Raw genomic sequence first — 16,942 nt, forward strand, 5'->3', positions numbered from 1 at the left:
TGACCGCTCATCCGACTCGTTCGGTATCGTTATCCGACCCTTCGTAGTTCGTGGGTCGGCCACCAGAGGGGTGGGTGATGAAAAAGGTGGCTACATCCAATGTTTAGATTTACTGGTGATCCATCAGCTGTATTCTCCCTTGCCAACGATTTTATTCGTGCGACTAATCTATTAAGTCTTTGTAATACATCGTTTGATGTAACACTTGATAACTACACCAACCAGGTATCCGGCATATATCTTATTCCGGATAACTCGATCATCTCCAACTGCCATTGGTTAAGACCGGTTATAACGAACGGGTTCCTCGATATATGCAGATTTTCGGGGATGTCAGTCGTATACGGTACGTGAAGAAGGCAACCCCAGGGGCTAAAGAAAAAAAAAAAACTGGATAGTTAAGGTCTTTGAGAAGCTGAGCCCAGTGAGGGATGTTAGGGACTAAAAAGGAGGAGGCGTCGGGTCTCCTGGATGAAGTAAGAGAGGCCAGATATCTATGATTGAGCCCCAGTGAGTGAAGGAAGAGAGGGCCTCCCTCCTCCTCTCCACCCACAACTCCAGTGATTGAAGGCCGTAATTGATGGAATATCGAGCTCCAGGTGTAGCCTTGCTATCAATCGACGTGATGTGAGATTTCTCTGGTGTCTGGGGAGATGTTCCATACACTCCGGGGGTCTGTATGTATGTGTGTATGTATTGGGGGAAGGAAGGGCCACCCCCCTCTCTCTCTCTCTCTCTCTCTCTACCTACCTACCTATATATCAACACGGCATCTCGGTACTAGAGGAAGGAGGAGGAGGAGGAGGAAGAGGACGAGGAAGGAGGAGGAGGAGGAGAAGTAGCAGCAGCAGCACCCTGGTTGAATTCACCAGAGCCAAATCGCAATTTCTACCTATTCCTTCCTTTCCACCACCACCACCATCCCCCCCCCTCCCCCCAGATGTCACTCATTCCCCCTCCGTTCAATTTCAGACCGGGAGAATTAAACCCTGCAATAACATAAACAAGCTGGGCATAGCCACAGCAGCGCCCCCCCCTCTCTCTCTCTATCCTGAACGTTCCACATAATCAGCATTACAAAGACTGTTTCCGATGAGATGAGGTAGGGAGAGTGTTGTAGAGTTGCCTTGATTACTTTTTCCTTGTGAGATGCTATTTCTTTTTATGTCTAATGTGGTTGTTATTTGCCTCATTATAGAGAACTGCTCCTCATGTCTGGGGAGGTTTTTTTCCCCCCTTCTGCCCCTCTCTTATCATGAGAGGAGAATCAAAAAGACTCGTTAATTCTACCTGGCGTCATCTCTCTTCCATTCATCCCTTCCTGCCCGGTGTGATGTTGCTGTCCTCTCCCTGTTCTGCAGGTATCATTTCGACCATGACTCCTTCGAGATGTGTGCATGTGTGTCTCCTCAGTTTTCCCTACACAAAAGACGAGTCGACAGGAATTCGACTTATCAACTTCCTCATCCTGACTTACTTACTAGTCTTATGCTGAAATTCTTTTTTGGTTCACTCTCTCTCTTCTACAGATATTACTTCGCTTTCTACTCCAAAGAACTAACTGTTTGTGTGCCCTTCACTGTTGGCTAGACCCTGTTATACTCATATAACCACATCGTCACATCATTATTGTGCGACCGTCTGCAATTCAAATATGGAGAGTTGTGGTACCTGTTTCTTTCCTTACATCGCTAAGCTTTGGAACTTTCTACCACCTGATGTTTTAAATGGAACTTTTTTCTTTTCGCTTTTTTGAAAACTCTTAGTTTATTTTTGCCATCTGTTCTCCATACTTGTTTGTGATTTAAGATCCCCCCCCTTTTTTTTAAGTGAAATTTCATACCTGACGTCCATGAGAAGTTTTTATTGATCATGATTGAATCCTTCGACGTAAACAAAAAAAAAAAAGAGACATACGAACACACAAACAAACGAGAAAGACACATCGACATTCGAATAGACAGACAGATGACAGATACACATGCAGACGGATAGAATGACAGACAGACAGACAAATAGACAGCAACATACAGGCCACAGTGGCACGCTTCACAGCACAGTCTGGCGATACAGATCTCTCTATCAGTCACATCCGGATGTGATGCAGGTTTAAACCTCACACAGCATAAAAAAAGATTGATTAAACACGAGTCCAGAGATGACATTTGAAAAAAGTCTCTGGTAGTAGTAGTAGTAGTAGTGATAGTTGTAGTAGCAGTAGTGGTAGTGGTAGTAATAGTAGTGTTAGAGGCAATAGTAATAGTAGTAGTTTTTCCGGTAATAGTAGGAATAGTAGTAGTAGTAGTAGTAGTAGTAGTAGTAGTGATAGTTGTAGTAGCAGTAGTGGTAGTGATAGTAATAGTAGTGTTAGAGGCAATAGTAATAGTAGTAGTTTTTCCGGTAATAGTAGGAATAGTAGTAGTAGAAGTAGTAGTAGTAGTAGTAGTAGTAGTAGTAGTAGTAGTAGTAGTAGTAGTAGTGATAGTTGTAGTAGCAGTAGTGGTAGTGGTAGTAATAGTAGTGCTAGAGGCAATAGTAATAGTAGTAGTTTTTCCGGTAATAGTAGGAATAGTAGTAGTAGTAGTAGTAGTAGTAGTTATAAAGGCACCAGTAATAAGAAAAACGGCACAAATGGAACAGCAAGAATGGCGTCAGCAGATGAATTACTGGCACAAAGAAAGGGAACAGTGATTACACGATCACCAATAGCAACAGTTTCAACAGGAGCAGCAGCCACAGTAGAGGCAGTAATACTCTCAACTCTACTGTTTGCCTCAGCAGCAGGACAGACCATAACGGAATCAGCAACAACACTGAAAAAAACAACAGGGAAGTAACGCTGCTAATAGTAACAGAAACTAACGGGAGAAGAAAAACAGTTACTAATACTACAGAGACAGAGCACTAACAGGAGGTAAAACAGGTACGAACACCAACAGAAACACAGAGCAATAACAGGTAATAACAACAGAAACAGAGATCACACTAACAGGAGGAAACAAACGGAATCCACAGCATCAGAAACATTACTCATGGCAACAGAAGCATCCAGCATACCAACGGGAGCAACAGAAACAGGCGACTCACTGGCGTAAATCTGTTGGGGATGGCGAGAGGTGGCGGCTGGGGACGGGGGACTGGGAGGGGAAGGGTCTGTCCCCAGGGTAGGAGAGGGGGTGGAGGGGGTGTTTGGGGTGTGGGGGTGGGGGGGCAGCATGGAAGGGTAGTGAGCTGGGGGAGGAGGCGTAGGAGTCGAGGGAGAGGGATGGGGTAGGATGGGGGTGGGGAAGACAGGTGAGAGGGGCGTATGTGTGCGTGTGGGTGAGGGGGTGGGAAGGAGGAGGCTGGGGTTCGGGTGGTGGGGGATGGGTTTTGAGGGAGGGGAGGGGGTGGGGGACCGGGAGCACCTGCCCTCTGTGGCTCTCACCTGCTGTGTGGGACGGGGGAGAAAAAGTGGAAAAGAAAAGAAAAAAAAGACATATAACTCGTGTAATGGAAGAAAGGGAGAGAAAGGGTGATGATGTAACGGAAGAAGGAGGGGGAGGGGGAGGAGGAGGAAGGAAGTGAGAGAGAGAGAGAGAGAGAGAGAGAGAGAGAGAGAGAGAGAGAGAGAGAGAGAGAGAGAGAGAGAGAGAGAGAGAGAGAGAAGAAGAAGAAGAAGAAAAAGGGAGGTGACAGAATGGAAGAGGAGGAGGAGGGAAGGCGACGACGGAAGGGGAAGTTGCGTGTCTATTGGTGGGTCACTTGTGTCATAATGAGTATGGGGAGGGGGGTTTGGGCCGGGGGGAAGGGGGGGAGGACTGATGGTGAGTCTACAGTGTTTTCAAGGGAGGGTATAATGAGTCAGTATGGTGTCTAAGGGTATGATGTATCGTGAGGTGATGTGGTGTATGGTGACATGTTGATAGCGCATGACACCATGGTATGATGTATGGTATGCATGTTAATGGCGCATGAGACAACATGTCATGGTGTATAGGGCAATAAGATACAGTGTGTCGGCACAATACAGCGGCTGCAACCTGACCCATTCGAAATTACAGTTCATCCTCCTGAAATCACGTGAAAGCTAAACAGTATTAGATGAAGCAAGTGAGCTAAAACACTATCATGGACGACCACTTGGATCCATAAATTAGCTTGATCGTAACGTATATAAATCTTTATACCTCAGGCAAGCTAGGATAGACAAATGCCTTACGGTATATACATTTAAGTCCTCACAATAAGTACAGAAAACCATTGGCTGTCGAATGAGACCTGCCATTCATTTTCATCTCGGTAAAAAGATGGGTTCGAGGAGTGTTTACTCGTTGAGGTGAATCTTCGTAATACAGGGGGGGAAGAAAGAATCGAGCATTATCACGTACGTACACACAAAAACACACCAGTATATTCGCACGCGTGCGCACAAACACAGGTGCATGCGCCAACATCAATATCGTCAAATAAGGATGATAACATCTGCAACAGCTGACAGAACAGCTGAGAGAAGGTACGACACAAAGACCACTGTACTTACTAGGAACAGCAGCGCTCACCATGCAGAGGATCCTCACGATTCACCAGTCCACGTCGAATCTGGAACGTGAGTGAAATATAGAGAGGTTAATGAAAGGGAAAAAGGGAGAGAGACACAAAGGAAAGGATTTAGGCATTTTGAAGGAAGTGGAAAACCTTATCTTTTTTCAGATGTGTCAGGTCGTAGATATTGTGAAAAGCTTGAGAGTGAGGAGGGTTCCAATTCTTCGAGATGTAGGAAAAGAAACAGTTATCAAAGCGGCCCACTCTTGAGGTGCCAGTGGCCTTATAGTAATCATGTGACGCAGCAGCTTTCCTAGTATTGCGTGGTCTAGCTAGTGGTGGGGGCACACAAGCAGCCCGCTCTCGGGAGCTAAAAAAACAACCATAGCAATATCGATAGAAGAGGGGAAAATGAACCAACATTGCGGCGGAAGGCAAACGGGTCAACTTTCAAAGTTAGTCTGTGAGAGTTATTAGATAGGGCCGCTTTAGACTCAGCTCTGTCAGGTAAAGATGTAGCGCCAGAGCCACCCCAGACGTGAGAGCAGTACACCACACAAGGACGGATCAATCTTTTGCATAAACGAAGCAAATGTTCAGAACGAAGGAAACTTTGACATCTAAGAACGACTCCCAGTCTTCATCACACACACACAGACACACGCACACACACACACACACACACACACACACACACACACACACACACACACACACACACACAACGTCAAAGCATTCAGTTCCCTTTGCCATCTCAGTTATTATGATATCAGTACTAATGATAAGAGAACCCCCAGCAAATCTCACCATCTTCCTCTCCCACCAGGATACTCACCCTTACTTACCTGGAAGAGGGCCCTTCCCTTCCCCACACCAGACTACCTCCCCAGAACCTCGAGTCACCACCAGAGTAAAGACACCATTAACAGCGAGTGTGAGATGCTCAGAATGATAGTGATTATGGCGTCATGATTGTGACCAGATTGCAACTCATGTAAGAAGCTTGTACGGTCTCACGCCTCAAGAATCCCTCATTATATCTCATCACCCACCACCACCACCACTCCCTACCACCCTTTTTCCAACCTCCCTTTCCCCTTACCACCTTCTCACGACCCCACTACCAACCATCTAATTAACCACCACCCCCCACCACACAACCCCACATCCCCCTTGCTACCACCACCTTCAAGCCTCTGCCGCTTTGGAAGCAACATTATCTCCTAATTAAGATTATGCTAATTATGTTATACTAACACGAACTTCCTCTCTGAGTAATACTGTCCAATGTTATATACGTCTCGCTGCCTCTGTTGACACCACGGTCGCTCTATAAGGCAGTATACACACACACACACACATATATATATATATATATATATATATATATATATATATATATATATATATGCATAACTATATAATAATACAAATGCATGCGTATACACGGTACACACACACACATTTGTATATTTTATCCAAACATTGTACCGCTGTGCTCCAGGATCGTAACGTCGTGCTCCAGGCTCGTACCGTCGTGCTCCAGGCTCGTACCGTTGTGCTCCAGGCTCGTACCGTCGTGCTCCAGGCTCGTACCGTCGTGTTCAAAGCATTTTTGCTTTTACAGAGTCTTCAGTGTTCTCAGGACCCTCGCCCCCTTAACCACCCTATGGTTCACTTCAGCTCTCATGGTTTCATTCACTACCGAATCCACTCCCAGATGTCTAAAACACTCACCTTCCTTCAAGTTCTCTCACACTCCAACTTATCTGTCTCTTTCTCTCCATTGGTCAAACCTTAAGCCACGTCCACACGGTCGAGCTGTGCCTGGCAGGCTGTGCCTGGCAGGCTATGCCTGGCAGGGCCAAGTCTGCAGACTATGCCCACGTAAGGTGTCCACACAGCTGTTTGTGGTGGTTGGAGGGCAGTCGGACGCCAGCAGTTGTTGTGAGCGAGTGGTTCATTACGGTACGATCACCATGGTGCGCGCCATACTTCGAAAGAAGATAGCACTATTGGCAACAATATCCGTACCCAGTACATGAACTACTTCAATGCAGAGGTTGCTGTGCAATGGCAGTATAGAATGGCAAATGTATAATTGTGTAGGTTCCCCTCCCCCATTCCCCCAGATAACCCTCCTTCCCCGCCCACACTCACCACCACCTCGGCCTCTCTGCCCTGTCAGACTTTTCCCTCATCCCCTCGTTGTCCACCATCACTTTTGTTATCAACACTCCCTCTATCACATTTACATACGAATTATGTATCAGGAATTATTGCTGATGGGACTATTGTTCAAACTGTGATTTTGTACCTTATGATAAAAATTAATTCACAGACACTGAATACACACTAAAAGAGTGGGACTATGAAATGCTGGTTTAACGTGAACCATTGCAGGCTCCCTTAACTCAAGACACCTATTTGACATGGTAAAACTGGCTGAGTTTGTAATATACCTATACAGGCTGTCTGAAAGTAATTGTTGCATTTCATTACCCTTATGTGAAGCATATGATTGAAAATTGGTTATATACTTAGAGAGAGAGAGAGAGAGAGAGAGAGAGAGAGAGAGAGAGAGAGAGAGAGAGAGAGAGAGAGAGAGAATAATAAGTACGTACTTACCTCGGAATCAGAAACATCCTCGGATACTGTTTCTGTAGTCTGGTTGCTCGCGGTGCTTGACGTATTTGACACAGCTGGCCGCACAGAATCACCATCGTTCAGGAATGACAATATGTCAGAGCACCACAACTTGGGTGTGTGAATTCCATCTGACCCAGCTCCTGATTTCTTCGATGTGCACATTAGCCTCGACTCTCGCCGATGTTGGTTTCTGAGGGAATCCAATTTCTTTTTTTCCATCATTAACACTCCTGCTTATTGTCTGTGCTATATCCCTTATTGCTGCAGCACGTTAGTCTCTTATTTCTGTAATCAAAACACCTTACATTCCACAGACATTCATGTGATTTATATAAATCAATCAAAGTTATAGTGTCTTGTCGTGACCAATATGCACTAGTGCTCGGTGTGGACATGGTGTACTAATAACGTGGTAGTCAGTGGATCTGCCTGCACATTACCTCGTGCGGTTGGCAGTGACGGAAGACCCCCATCCACTGCCCTCTATTGGCGCCGGGAGCGGACAGTTTGATGGTTTGCCCGCTGTAACTGCTCGTACAAGGAAGGGCAAAGCCTTCGTGCCCGACGGACACTGCTCGACCGTGTGGACGTGGCTTTACACCCTTGCTTTTATACACATTTGCCCATTCAACTTTCACCTGTCACGCACTCTCCTAAACTCAGAAACCAGCTTCTGCAATTTCTCACTCGAATCTGCCACCAGAACTGTGTCATCGGCAAACAATAACTGACTCACCTCCCAGGCCACATCCTTCCCCCCATCCCTCCCCACTTCCGACAGCCAGCAGACTTACTCTCTCTCGAAGACCTTAGCATTCACTCCCCCTCCCCCACCCCCCATCTAGCCTCAGCACCCTATCTATAAACACATCCTTCCCTTTCCCTCGCCTGCTGGTGTCTCTCTCTCTCTCCCTTCCCTTCTTCCGTCACTCAAAGGAGGGGGGTGGGGGAGGAGGATTATGAGATAAGGTGCATAAAGGGGGAGAGAGGAAGATTAAGGCAAGATGCGACTTCAAGAACGCCATCATTGCCTATTGATCAATTAGCCCATTGATTGATCAACATATTAATCAATTAGAGAACCAATTATCTAGGCTAGAAATTACAGTTAGGGAATTAATCCATGACAAGGATTCTGCGTGAATATTAATCATAATGAATCAAAGCTTTGAGGAATTAAGGTGTTTGTAATCAATAATCATTCATACTAGGTAACATCAATGATTAATAACGTTTTTAATCAGTAATTGTTTTTACCGAACCGATGTAATAATAGCGAATGAGAACCTATAGCTTCGTCAAACCACGTAGAACGAATGCACGACGTACAACGAATGATAAGAACTTTTAACGAATTATTTATAACGAATCGAGACACGTAAAAAAAAATAATTGAAACGGGAAATTTATGTGGATCAGTAATGTAAAGTTAGCTAGTATGCTCGGGAATAGCCGAATAAGGACGTCCACTGCTAGGTAATGGGTGATCTAGTATAATCTAGAAATGCTAGGGTAACAGATGGATCTAGCTAGTATGCAGTACTAGCCATTCTCTGGTATGGCTAGTAATAGCCGATCTATCACACTGCCAGGTATCTATCTAAAACACCCGTATTCCTTCTAACCTTTTTTTCTTTTTCGTATGAACACACACGCACACACACACACACACACACACACACACACACACACATACACACACACGCACCTCCAACTAACTAATAACGTTGCTTTAATTCCCTAATGCACTTTCGCTCTCGACTTTCTCCTTTCTCATAGCTAAACACGCCCGCTAAAAGCCTGGTCTCGTATGGCTAATATTTGCCAATAAAGTCGTTCCTGTAATTGGGTACTTCATAAAGGACGTACACCCACAGTGTCTAAGTTTGGGGGCCCCTCGTAACTACCCAACGAGCAATCATGGGTATGTTGGACTGCACTTCTCCAACAAGTTCCACAAGATGTTCATATATATATATTTATCTTGTCATTTATATCTTAAATTTTTCAGCTTTTACTATATGTCCTGTTTTTTTTAATCTACCATCAGTGTTCTTTTCATCACTATCATTTTCCTTTCAGTCACTTTCTCCTTATTTGCCTTTCTCATTCCCTGTTCCACTCCCCTTTCACACCCTCCTCCTCCTACTCCTACTCCTACTTCTCCTCCTCTTTCTCTCCTTCTCTCTGCTTTTCTTCCTTCTCTCTGCTTTTTCTTTCAGTTTCCTCCATCATCTTTCTCTCGTCTCTTCTTCAGTCATCCGTTCCTCCCAGCAGAGAAGATATTTCAGATAAACAAGAAATGGTTTGAATGCGTGTGTGGTGGAGGTGTTATTTTCTGTGTGAGTAAGGACGATAGTTTTGCTTAATTAATTAGAATACTTTAGATAATTAAGGAGCCTCATAATTACCATGGAAACCATTACTTCATTCCAGGATACAGAGGTGTTCGTTCAGCATATGCAAATGAGCATCGACTTAAAGATAATGGAATATATGATACGAGTATTTGGGTCCGTCCTTTTGTCTGTGATTGTCAGTGGCTTTATATATGTATGTTTTCTGTGTGTGTGTGTGTGTGTGTGTACCATTACCTACTTGTCCCGTACGGAGAGGGAATTCTACACCCGTGGGCCCCCATCTCTTAAACTTTCTCCTCTGTCATATGACTTAAAATTTTTTTTTGCATATAGTTAGTATTTACAGTTTCACCAATTGAATTATCGCTCCACACCTCCACAACTCGTATACCGTGAGAGGATTTCTATTCATCTTTTTCTAAGGACCATCTTCCTAAGCTTCTTTTCATGATCACTGACAGCTCTATCTCTGCAACAGCTCAATCTCTGCATCATTTGGAAATACTACCTCTTCCCCTGTCTGTATGATCACTTTGGTTCAGAAACATGATGGTTATGACGACCAAAACCTCCCCTTACTCTTCTCTCATTCATGTTGCGTAAATCTATGGCCTGTAGCCCCTCACCTGTAACTTAGCTCTTCCCACACAGGTTCCTGTAACAGGTTTCTGTATCTTATTTCAGGTCTGTTTGTATGTGAGTTTATCTGTATGGATTTGTGTTTATGTATGATTTTTGTGTTAGCAGTTACCCCTGTATTTGTTTTTCCAATACTTTCTACATATCTGTTTAAGGGAATATACATCTGATCACCCCACTCTCTGTCTGGGGTGCTTAGGGGCGAGTGGTATCGCTTGAGAGGCTTATGACGAAAGGGTACCATGAGGTGGGTACCATGAGAGAGGGGTACAACGAAAAGAGTGGGGGGGAGGAGGTATTACTACGAGAGAGGGGGTACTACGAGAGAAGGGGTTGCCACGAGGGAGAGGGAGGGGTGGTAAGTACCAGTCCACCAAGAGCAACAGCTTATGTTCTATCTCTCATTACAATCCCACTTAATGAGGGTAAAGTCCCCTTCCGCTTCCCCCGTTCCCTCCCTCTCTCCCCCACTCCTTTCTCCCCCTCCTCCGTAGAGCATTAACAGAAAAGGGTCAGGAGGAAGGAGGAAGAGTTGATGGCGTTAGGAGGGACGGAGGGAGAGGGGAGAGGGGGGAGCAGAAGATGACGTGCAAGACGCAACATCATCACTATCAAACATCCTCATCATCGCTACCGCAGCTAGCACCTGCCCCCTGGCCTCTTGCCCCTACCACCTGCCCTCCCTCCATCATCTCTCTCTCTCTCTCTCTCTCTCTCTCTCTCTCTCTCTCTCTCTCTGGTGCAAGAGGGGGCGGTGGGTGTACTGCTGCTGCAGCGTCAATTGCGTTTCTCTCTGTGTGGGATGGGGATGAACGTACGCTGGGAGTTAGGGAGGAGGAGGAGGAGGAGGAGGAGGAGAAGGAGGAGGAGAAGGCGATCTCTTGAATTCTTTATTCCCAGTTTATTGGTGGGTATGGGAGGGATTCGTTGGTGTTATTGGTTCAGGTATGAGATGGATTCGTCCGTCTGATTGGTCAGTAGAAGGTCTCGGCGTTTTAATTGGTTGGGATTCGTCGTTCAAATTGGTCGCTACGTTAGAGATTCATTGTTATGAATGGTCGCTACGAGAAGGATTCGTTGCAGTGTGGATGAACCCAAGATGGATTCATTGATGGCTTTTACTGGTCGTTGCATTAAGTTTTCTTTCTTTGTTATGGTCCTGGTTTCCAGACCCGGAACTAAATACCTCTGCTTTCCAGCCGTTGGAGAACTCTTGTACGCATAATGTCACGGAGATGTGACGGTAATTGTATGGACTTCCTTTTTCTTTTGTTATTTCTTTCTGCGAATTTCGAAAGCTGAACACAAGTTCTGCTTAAAAAAATAACAATTTTAGGAGTATATCTTAAGCGCCATATTTCCAGCCGTCACTGATTTTAGGTTCATGAGAACATGCAGATTTTAAGTTTAAGAAGGAAAACGAATTTAAGTCTCATAAAGCAATACGGATTTCAAGTCCTTTAAACAACACGGATTTCAGATCCTTCAGGCAATATGGATTTTAAGTTCATGAAGCAATACGGAATTTGAGCGTCCCTTTTTTCTTTTCTCTCTTGCATGGCAAAAATTGTCTTATTTATAATAAGGTAAGGAGGCTGAGGGGTATCCCAGGAGGAGGCCTCTTGTAACTGATTTAAGGGAAGGGACGGTTTTAGGGAAGAGATAAGGGGTGGGGGGGGGGGAGGGGGTTTGACAGTGACGAGGAATTACTGTGTGGGGAGAGGGACCCCGAGATGCTTCGGGGCTCTTACGCTAATGAAGAGAAATCCTCTTGAAATCTGCTCCCTCCTCGCTCCCTTAACCTCTCTCTCTCTCTCTCTCTCTCCAACGTGTCACATCCTCACCCATTATTTTACATGTAGACATCAACACCACCCTTCCCTCACTCACTCCTTCCCTCCCTTCCTCCCTCCCTCCCTCTATTTCATCCCCATCTCTAACTAACCCCACCACACTCCACCCACACCACCCCCCCACACACAACTTGCCACTACATTAGTAAGGGAAGACACTCCTGTGGTCCACGCGGACCCAGAACTGTCATCTCGCGTTTCCTTATTTGTCTTTTGCCATCCAGTCCTGGACCGCTGATTTTTCCTGAGGCGATAACAACCAGCGAAGCGGAAAAGGAATGCAATCAAAATGTAGTTATACAGTTTCTACGACACAATACTACCAAAGCATTTGTTAGTGGAGGAGGAGGCACAGTGTGGTTACACTCCCATCCCACCATCCCTCGGCCCTTAGACAGGAGAGAGAGAGAGAGAGAGAGAGAGAGAGAGAGAGAGAGAGAGAGAGAGAGAGAGAGAGAGAGAGAGAGAGAGAGAGAGACGCCCCAGCCCGGGTCGTCATGAATCCCCACGCGATTACACGAAGGATTACCTTCTGTGGGTTGATTCATCCACTGATGAACGAGTTTAGCCTCATCATCCACTTGTGGTAGTCGCAGTGTGGAAGATCTTTGAGAACATATAATGCTATGTATCATCATCCCGTCTACCCCCCTTCCCTTCCTCCCCCTCTAGCATTGTGTCCTTGTTACTATTATCCAACCTTTCCATGTGTCTCGGAAGAGGAATATGGCTTCTTTTTGCCCACAGAAAAAAAAAGGGGGGAGTTTTACGTACCCTCCAGGGTACACGTACCGTTGGGGGTACACGTGCACCTTTGTTAGGGAGACGGTGTTGTGAGGAGATAAAACTCAGAGGAATAAGGTCGACCTCAAGTGAGCTTACGTAAAACAAAGGATTAAGGAGTGTGGAGCACCTTCCCTTGTGTCATGGCTGTGTCTTCATTAGTACTGAAGTCGACAAGTGATTTCTGGCGTGACCTGAAGGTTTATTATGTGTGTGTGTGTGTGTGTGTGTGTGTGTGTGTGTGTGTGTGTGTGTGTGTGGTAGTCATTCATTCTGATGTGAACAGTTTACGACCCTTGAGCACGACGATACGACCCTTGAGCACGACGGTACGACCCTTCCACTCTCACTCTGTCACATCCTTCCCCTCCTATCCCATCCTCTCCCCTCCCCCACAAGCCTTCACCACCTCTCCCCTCCCCTCCCCTCGCCACTCCTATCCCCGTCCCCTACCACCCTTTCCCCCTCATCACCCGACCCCCATCCCCCTCCTCCTGGGACTCAAGGCCGCTGTGGGTCGGGGTTTCTGGCCTCCGCCGACGCCTCCTTCGTCATCCTGCAGCTGCACAGGTTAACGCCGACGACCTGTTTACGTGCGGCGTCTTGCTGGCCCGCCACCTGCCCCTCCCCCACAAAGCACATCCCTCCTCCTCCTCCTCCTCCTCCTCCTCCTCTCCTCCTCCTCCTCCCAGCCGCAGCCTCACCTGCACAGTTGTCGGGTAGTGAGTTGGCCCGTGCGTAAACACACACACACACACACACACACACACACACACACACACACACACACACACACGGTGAATTCGAATGTGAGAGGTACAAACACAAAGAGAAAGAGAGAAGTAGAGAGAAATGTGTGGTTAGGAAAGTGATTAGAATTGAGAAAAAAGAGGTGAAGAGAGAGAGAGAGAGAGGAGAGAGAGAGAGAGAGAGAGAGAGAGAGAGAGAGAGAGAGAGAGAGAGAGAGAGAGAGAGAGAGAGAGAGAGAGAGAGAGAGAGAAATTCTCAACTGAAACACAAAGACAGCGAAAGAACAGTACTATGTCTGCCCAGTTTACAGTCCCAGTCGCCCAATCTACAGCTTCCATCTGCCCTGGATACATCACCCAGTCACCCAGTGTACAGTACAGAGCCACCCTCGATACAGTATCCACTCACCCAATGGAGAATCTTAGTCACCCAGTCTACATTCCTTACTACTGCCTTCAAACCCGTTTGGTACACAGATCCAGTCCCCAGTCTTGACCTTTCTTAACCCCATCTCTTGCACCTGCTTCCCCGCGGCCCTCCATACCATCTGCCTATAGGGCTGGTGAACGCTGCTTCAAACCACCTGCAGCGTCACCAGCTGGTTCTCACCTGTCCCTCTCAGTGCCTCACCTGTCGAGTTGCCAACAGGTCCCTCTCACTTGTCCCCCCCCTCTCTCTCTCCTTTACTTGTCGAGTTGCCAGGAGGTCCCTCTCACTTGTCCCTCTCTCCTTGCCTCACCTGTCGAATTACAAGCGGGTCCCTTCCACTTGTCCCTCTCACTTCGCCCTCAAATACCTGTAGATCTGTCGTTTGGTTCCACCCCTTTGGGCCTGACTATATATAGACAGGGTCTCAAGTGAAGTATTTTGTGTTTCTGGACACAGAACAAAAAAACAGCTGCAGTAGCAGTGGTAAGAGCAGCTGCAAACTCAGTAAAAACTCTAGTATTTAGCAGCGATCGCAACGGCAGTATGACAGAACGCTGTCATTAGTAGAACCACAGGAAGAGTAGTAACAGGGGCAATTATACCACCCTACGTATTACAGACGACAGAAAGAATCGTTGGATACATTTCAAATACCATTTCGAAGCTTCGAAATAGTCCACCCTTTGTTTTGTCTGTGATTCCGTTCCTGTCTGAGATAATTGTTAGTTCTTCTTCCTTTTCCTCGTTCCCTATCTTCCCTCTACCACCTCCCTCTCCCTAGTGAATACTTCCTGGTCAACGCCATCATTCTGGTTCGTTCACTTCCGTCTGCTTATTCCCTCCATCATCCTCTCCCTCACCTTAATTGATAAGGACAAATAACACCACCTCTTTCCCATGGCGTCCGTTCGCCTACATCACACCTCCAACCCCTCTCACCTAACATCCTAACCCCCTACCTACAACTCTAACGCCCTCCCTTGGCATCCTAACCCCCATCTTCACCTCCACTGCCCTCCCCTGACATTCTAATCCCCTACCCACACTTCTTACTTCTCCTTTTCATATATATATATATATATATATATATATATATATATATATATATATATATATATATATATATATATATACATACAACAACACACCATTTGAGGAGCGATCACAACTGTCGTACAAGCGTACATACTGATGTACTCAATGTAAGCTATATACTCCCAACATTCTCTCTTTTTCCTCCCTGGTTGGAAATCACTTGAGTCATCAATTATCAAATCCAGCTGGAGGGTCAGGTGGTATGTTACCCGAGGAGATCAAAAAAGAAATATAAAACGTATTTGATATCTTCCTTTCGCGGAAATATGTTCGTGAATATCTCTTACAACAGACAGCTGTGTGTGTGTGTGTGTGTGTGTGTGTGTGTGTGTGTGTGTGTCTGTGTGTGTTGCACTTGTGGCCTTGGCGTGGACATGTGTTATTCTTTCAGGTTAATTAGTGGTCGACACACCTGGCGGACTGACACGTGCGGGGGCAGCTGTGTCTTAATGTTATCATTAACCGTAGCGTCATCTGTACGTCATTGCCTTTGCAGTGATTCGTCTCACTGTCGCAACACTGTGACGGAATCCTGAAACACACACTGGTCACTGCTCGGCTCGTCCTGGTTTTTTTTATCAGGTTCCTCAACTTTATATACCTCAGCTCAGGGTGGGTCATGTACACTGTCGAATACCTGAGCTCAGGGTGGGTCATGTACACTGTCGAATACCTGAGCTCAGGGTGGTTCATGTACACTGTCGAATACCTGAGCTCAGGGTGGTTCATGTACACTGTCGAATACCTGAGCTCAGGGTGGGTCATGTACACTGTCGAATACCTGAGCTCAGGGTGGGTCATGTACACTGTCGAATATGAATATTAAAATATGATATTTCTTTTTTACCGTTGTATTGACTCCCTCAGTGGTAGGTGGACTGGGTTGTGGTGGAGGGTGGTGGTAGTTGTTGTGGTGGTGTGTGGTGGTGGTGGTGGCATCTGGAGATGATGGAGGGAGAAGTGGGGAGGGTTGGGGAGACGTTCACTGGGGAGGTGGCAGGTGAAGGGGAAGGGGGTGTCCGCTGAGGACCTGGTAGATGGGGGAGGGGACTGACTGACGGGGACGCGAAAGGGTGGGGTTCGTATCGGGGGGGACTTGGTAGTGGGGCACCCACTGGGGTGGGGCGAGGTAGTGGGGACGGAGTTAATGGGGGACCCATAAGGGACAGAGCAGGAGGGGTGGTGGGGTGGGACAGACCCACAGGGGGACGCATAGATAGGGAAATCTGCAAGGGGGGACTCAAGGGGGACCAGGCAGGTGGACAGATCCCACAAGGGACATGGCAAGTGTGAGGGGACCCACGGGGCACCTGGCAATTGTAGGGACCCACAGGGGATGTGGCAGGTGGGGGACTCACGGGGGATCCGGAGATGGGGGGGAGGGGGGAGGGGCCACCCACAGGGGACCTTTGAGTCCGCCAGGGTCAGCTGTTTCATCTGATATAATTGCATGCAAAATTATCATTAGAATAATCATTATGATAAATGATACATCACACACACACACACACACACACACACACACACACACACACACACACATATATATATATATATATATATATATATATATATATATATATATATATATATATATATATATATATATATATATATTTTTTTTTTATACTATTCGCCATTTCCCGCGATAGCGAGGTAGCGTTAAGAACAGAGGACTGGGCCTTTTTTGGAATATCCTCACCTGGCCCCCTCTGTTCCTTCTTTTGGAAAATTAAAAAAAAAAAGAGAGAGGGGAGGATTTCCAGCCCCCCGCTCCCTCCCCTTTTAGTCGCCTTCTACGACACGCAGGGAATACGTGGGATGTATTCTTAATCCCCTATCCCCAGGGATATATATATA

This window comes from Panulirus ornatus, chromosome 30, assembly GCF_036320965.1.
Source record: "Panulirus ornatus isolate Po-2019 chromosome 30, ASM3632096v1, whole genome shotgun sequence".
In the NCBI taxonomy this organism is placed as follows: domain Eukaryota; kingdom Metazoa; phylum Arthropoda; class Malacostraca; order Decapoda; family Palinuridae; genus Panulirus; species Panulirus ornatus.